The 6,345-nt window shown below is 39.7% G+C and overlaps 1 long non-coding RNA gene across 1 annotated transcript; it reads right to left on the bottom strand.

Moving 5' to 3' along the window:
- Nucleotides 1-2,796: 2,796 nt before the first annotated feature.
- On the bottom strand, nucleotides 2,797-5,237 carry LOC118476189 (uncharacterized). The gene is made up of 5 exons (XR_004855667.1): nucleotides 4,399-5,237; nucleotides 4,251-4,310; nucleotides 4,052-4,123; nucleotides 3,161-3,271; nucleotides 2,797-3,018 (listed from the first exon to the last, which is right to left on the bottom strand). It is a non-coding gene; the product is annotated as an uncharacterized lncRNA (long non-coding RNA).
- Nucleotides 5,238-6,345: the final 1,108 nt, after the last annotated feature.

The following is a 6,345-nucleotide window of genomic DNA, read 5'->3' as shown; positions in this document are numbered from 1 at the left end:
CTCTAAAACTCGATATATGAATATTCGAAGGAAGAGCAAAAATCTGTAACTTTGTGTGTTCTCACACATGGCCTTGGGCCCACTCGTCATAGACTCAGGGGGGTCTTCTTCTACCTCCACCTCCAGCCATCACGCAGCAGCACAGGGGGCTGCCATGGCTGGCGTCCAAGGAGAGCAGAGGAGGGGCTCCTGTAGGGGGAGGAACAGCCATCACGAAGGGGAGCTGCAGCAACGGAGAAGGAGGGAGGGAGGGGCGAGCACCACCATTGGAGAGGGTGGGCGCCATGGAGGGAGGGCTGCTGCTCCATGGATGGGAGGAGAGGAGGATGGCGTGGGGAGTAAGGGAAGGGGCTGGTGGCGGCTAGGGGGGGAGAGTGTTGGGGAGGCCAAGGGCATTCATTTATAGGCGAGGGAGCAGCCAAGAACGTGGACAAGTGGCAGCCATGGCGGATGCAAGCTCTACACATAGTGGCCACGCGTCCTCCTTTGCAGCAATCCATCGAACACGTGGTAGATGCTACAGTAGCGACATTGGGCGGCCATTTTTGACGTTTTCTGCTTGGATTCGGACATGGGTCACTGTAGCAAAGATATTTCCCACGCAATACTCTACAAGTTTGATTAAGGGTTCTCAGCCATTTGCCAAATAGATTAAGAGATAATTAAGTCCAAAGTTGCTACTGTCAGAGGGTTAATTTCACCTAAAGAATGGATGTCAAACCTTGTCAAAATGGGTCGGATGAATGCCATCTTTTGATATGATGTTCCTCCATTAGTTACTAACAACTTTTATATTTGGTGAAACTCAAGTTGTTTAACAAATTTTAGGGAACGCGAGACGTCGACCCAAACGACACTGATTTCAGACTTAGAAGAATTCGAATCCTGAAATCAGATTTTTTATTCTGTCTTGATGGCACTGTTTGAGATACTTAGAGATTGAATCAAGACTTTGTTTATATATGAAATTTGTTGTATAACACAGGTTCTACAATTTTCATTAAAGGTCAAACCTCATATCTTAAATATAAATCAAAGTTTCACTTTTGTCAAAGTAGTATCATTATAAGGCTTCAATTTATATTTTAAGGCAATTGGGGTGTTTTCTCGATATTTCTTTGGCATTTTCTCCACATGAACCCTTAATAAATTTTGTTGTAGAGTTGATATAGAGTTGTTTGAGCAAGATGACAAGGTTTTGTTGAATTTCAAAATATGCATTTGTTCAGACGGGCAGTTTCAAGCATATATAGGATTTATCTTTTCTTGTGTGTATTTGGTTCAAACTTCTAGAAATCTTTAGGTACACTTGATAGATAGAGATGAATGATGATATAGATATAACAAGTCCATTTGAATAAGAATTAATTAGAGGTTGAGACAAAGAGATTATGCGGGAGAATGCAGATTCGGATTAAGTATTTGGACATAGACCAACTATCGAGAAAGCGGATTCGGACACCGATTGGATAACATAGCAACTATCGAGAGTCCGAATAAATGAGTCTAGATAGGAGTTGCGAGACGAGATTGACTTTCGAATTTGCCTTTGCTCTGAGAAATAAAAGTTCTAACAGGCTCCAAATTTGGCTGTTCTTGAGATCGAATAATCCCAAACTTGGTAAAACTTTCATGAGTAACTTAATAAATGGAGATAAATGTGATAAAGGGATAGAAATTTTCACTGAGCACCCGAGATTAGGATAAATCTCCCGACATAACGCGAAATTGACACCTGGGGTGTCACAGCCTTCCCCCCTTAAAAGAATCTCGTCCCGAGATTCGAATGAGGATCTTCAAGGGTGGAGAAGCATGTAGCTCCCAGGCTGGAGATAGATGCAAATTTATGAGAGGGTATCTGACAAGATACTGAAGACATATTTGGTTAGAATATCGCGGCATATCGAGACAAAATGCAGTGATCATTCTGAGAGAGTGTCCACAAAAGATAGCACATCGGTGTAGTCTTATAACAGATCATAACTATTAACCGCGATACCAGCGCGTGCCGAGCAACTCAACCATGTGTGCACCATAGTAGGCTCTCGGTCTCGTCGCGGCACCATCGGTCGTTAGTCATAACACCATTACCAAACGTAACCAATGAGAATTCCACAGCATAAATAGATGGAGCCCATGAGAGTATGGCTTAGAAAATAAGAATGTGACCGGAGTTGAAGCAGAGATTGCTGACAAAAGAGCATCACATGAGAACTCTTCAACTCCGCGAATTATTTTATGATCAACACGGGGATTATCAGTCCAAGATTGATACGACATTTGATATGAGAAGGAACTGACCATGAGATCAAGATCATTGAGTTTTTAGAGACATGAGAGAACTAAAGACAACATCAACATCCATTGAACCAAATAGATACACACTACAAAATGACCCCCCCCCCCTTTAGCAATGCATATATGTGTTGGTACAAGCCTATATAAGCGTTGATAGGGTCTATACCAACACATAATTATGTGTTGCCTATACTGCCGTTGCTAGGGGTTACTGCAACGCTTATATATACGTTGGTAAGTCATATAAATAAGTGTTGGTAAACTGCAACAGATTTTTATAAGATACAACAACGCTTACATGTGTTGGTGCCGCCCATGACTATCTCGTCATCATAGGATGCTACAACGTTTAGATTTGAGTTATGGCAACATTTTTATGCGTTGCAACCAATAAACCAATAAATAAATATTTTAATATTTTATTTTGAGGTTAAGAGTATAACATGCTAAACAATGCACATTTGATATTTCTATAATCATCCAGACACACATGGCAAATAAGAAAAAATAATATATATATTAAAAATCAATAGTTGCATTACAAGAAGTTAATCCATAGTTTCATATATAATATATGTTCGAGACACTTTTGGTAGGATAAAAATATAATTACATATGACTCATAGTCATCGGTGATCTAGATCCTAAATAAACCAATAAGCAAAACAAATATCCATATGCAGCAAGCCCTTGCATCTTCATAGTGTTCCAGGTTCAGAACTGAAAAAATGAAGCACAGAAAATATAACAGGTTAATATATACAAAATAAAAGGAATAAGTAATGCAAAGTTGAGGAATGATGTGCAAGTATCGTGTTTCAAAGAAGGGGAGGGAAAAATATTATAGCACATAAATTCGTACAATGGGATACATGTATAGTCTAGACTGATCTAATCATTATTTCTTATTTCTGCACACAGTCCCTGCCTCTTTGCCTTCGGCACCCAAACTTTAGCTCCAAGCCCTGCACAGCTGCACAACACAACCCCATCATGTCATGGCAAGGTGAGCCCAATAGTGCAAGGGCAACACAATAAAGCAATGCAATTTAACAGAATAAGTTCTCTGTACTCAAACACTGAAATGTTATGTTCTTTCCTTTCAGAGATCACAGAATACTACAATTAATCTTGGACTTCCTTTCAGCATAAATTTAATTGAACTTGCTCATAGATCACTACAAGGGTCAAGTTCTCTGTACTCAAACACTGAAACATAGATAATTAAACACTGAAAGATAGGGACACTGGAAACCTTCCCCTGGTATTGGATGACTTTTACATATAAGTGATGGTGTGTTCAAGAGCTAAACGACATGCTGTAAGATGAAATTGTGGAAATATAGAACACTTCTAGAAAGTTGATCTGCCTGTGTGAACTTCAGCATGTGTTTATGAAAATGTGTTTGTGGTTGTCCATAACTGAAAGTGTATGTGTGTTGCTGGTTTCAGTCTAAACTAAAATTGGGTTGTTGTGCTCTGGCAGTTTCTGTCTTCAGTTTTAACTTCAGTTTGTTTGTGCACTGAAACTGAATTTTCAGTTCGACACCACATAAACTAAATCCAGAACAGAAGACAGTCTGTTTGTGCACTCGAACAAGAACAAATTCAGTTGTTCTTTCAGCTCGAATGAAGCAATAAGTCGTGGTCCATTGGAGCGAAGCCCATGATTTCAGACATCTTTTTCTACATTATGACTGCTCCTAATGAATCAGGTCAAATGACAGAGAAAATAAAAGAAGCAGTGACCTACAATGATATCATGGAGCTCTCCACCCATCACAAAATCCAGCACCATGTAAATCCTTGTTTTACTTCCCATCACCTATTATAAGGGGAAAACAATCCAAATAAAATGGTTGCCATGGAGGACATGCATTCCGATACAGCAAACTGAATTCTGAAAAAAGAATATATGTGTTTTTTACATTGAAAGTTAAAGCTTTATTTACCTCGTGTAGGCAAACAACATCGTGATGTTGTATTAGCTTCATCATACAGAGATCTCCCTCCTAATTTGCTATGCAGTTCAGATATATGGAAACAGTGAAATCTAAGGAAGTACTAGTGCAAATAGTTAAAGTCTTGATGACACTCTACCTGACCAGCTAGTTTTTTCTTGTGAACCTTTGCCTTGTCGAGGACCTTGACAGCCACATGATCCCCGGTGTCCATGTTATGAACATTTAAGTAGTCTGAACATTTTGAACAGATTCAGGTTAGTTGGACAGGTTCAGCCTAGGACAAGATTGCCTTTCAATAGATCTGAATTGAACCCATCATGTACTTCTGTAGTTGGAGGAGCCTATTTCACAATGGTTGGCATCAAAATAAATGTTCAGTTAACTGTATCTATTGCATGGCGAAAAGAAACAACATTAGCACTGCCACACCATAAACAATGGAAATGAAGGAATATGCTTGATATATAGGTAAATTACAGAATCCATATGTATCTGTAGAGATATTTTAGGATAACGTAAAAGACGCTTGACCAATCCAATATCCATTCCAACACTGGGAAAAAAATGTTCATCACGATGACTATGAAATCCTCAACGTTGTCGCAGTAGTCGTTACATCTGACAGAACAAGGTGGGAAGTGAGAGGAATTTTAATGATTCCTTCAAACTACCCTTACATCTGCTAAATCATGCTAGCCTATTCTAATGATTCCTTCAAACTACCCTTACATGTGTGATTACTGCTAGGACCCTGGCTCTTGGAATTAGTACTGCGTCAAGTTATATTGACCCTTTGACATGACGATTTTACTCCCTGCTTGCTCCTAACTATGCAAAGGATTATAACACTATCTCCTAGCCCTTGGCTACAAAGGATATAAATAAGAAAATCAAACATCATTAGGGCAGCCAGTTCGTTGTTTCTTTGGTTTATAAAAAGAAAAAAAGAAACAGGACATCAACCGTCTTTCTGAATTTTTCATTACCTTCAAAGAAGCTCCACCGACAAGAAAACCATCGACATCAGGCTGTGCTGCTAGCTCTTTGTAGTTCGCGGTAGTTACAGAGCCTGTAGCAGGAAGCACGTGTGTGATTATCAAAGATGATTTAGCAGCCAGCACATAAAACACCAAGTCGATGGCTCCAACAAAATGTATGTACCTCCGTAGATGATCCTAGTAGATTCAGCAACTTCAGGGCTGACGTTGGTCTTTAGCCAATCCCTCAGGGAGGCGTGCACCTGGGAACATAATACGAATCTGAGCGTTGCACAAAGAAAAGGATAATGTGTAGCAGATCAACATATTTTTATAATAGTAGTGCATCACAGCCCAACACTGAAACAGATAAAAATATATGAACCAGTAGAGACTTCTAGAAAAAACTTACTTCCTGAGCCTGAGCTGGGGTGGCAACTTTACCAGTTCCAATAGCCCAAACTGGTTCATAGGCAACAACTACGTTGCTCCAGTCCTTGATCTTCTCTGTAAAACAAACAGCCATTTGATCCATTCAGCCTGAATTTTCATATGGCGTCAAATTTTTTAACTTGGTAAATCCAAAGCAGGGCACTAAAAACCAGCATGTGAACCATGTAATTGTTCGAAGCCAGGTGACTTGAAAGAGATCTTAAACCTAAGATTTTACTCCACCCAGTATCCGAAATGGTTACCAGAATGAGGGCAGCAAGACCGATCCAAAGAGAGTGAATCTTACAGGCAGATAATATGCATTACCACTCATTTTTATATGAAAGTAAAACAGAATAATAGGAGTTTTCCATATACAATGTGTCCAATCCGATTGGGGTGGTTTCGCGCTATTTCGTTGTCGCAATATATGTGCTACCTAAATGCAATATATGTGCTACCTGCGGCAAACTACTACAGTAACTTTGTGCGGATCTGAGACAGGTGCACGGAAGGATGAACGCTGGTTAGATCTAAGATGGGTTGATTTTATACAGGAAATGTTAGCCAGATCATCTGTGTCAGTCAGAGAGGTTGCATTGCATTACCAAGATCACAGAGAGCATGTTCACATGCAACAGTACTGAGTACTCTACTACATGATCTTTTCTCAT

Source organism: Zea mays, chromosome 1 (genome assembly GCF_902167145.1).
Source record: "Zea mays cultivar B73 chromosome 1, Zm-B73-REFERENCE-NAM-5.0, whole genome shotgun sequence".
NCBI lineage: Eukaryota > Viridiplantae > Streptophyta > Magnoliopsida > Poales > Poaceae > Zea > Zea mays.
Note: the sequence above shows the minus strand (reverse complement) of the source record. Positions and strands in the feature narration are given on the sequence as shown.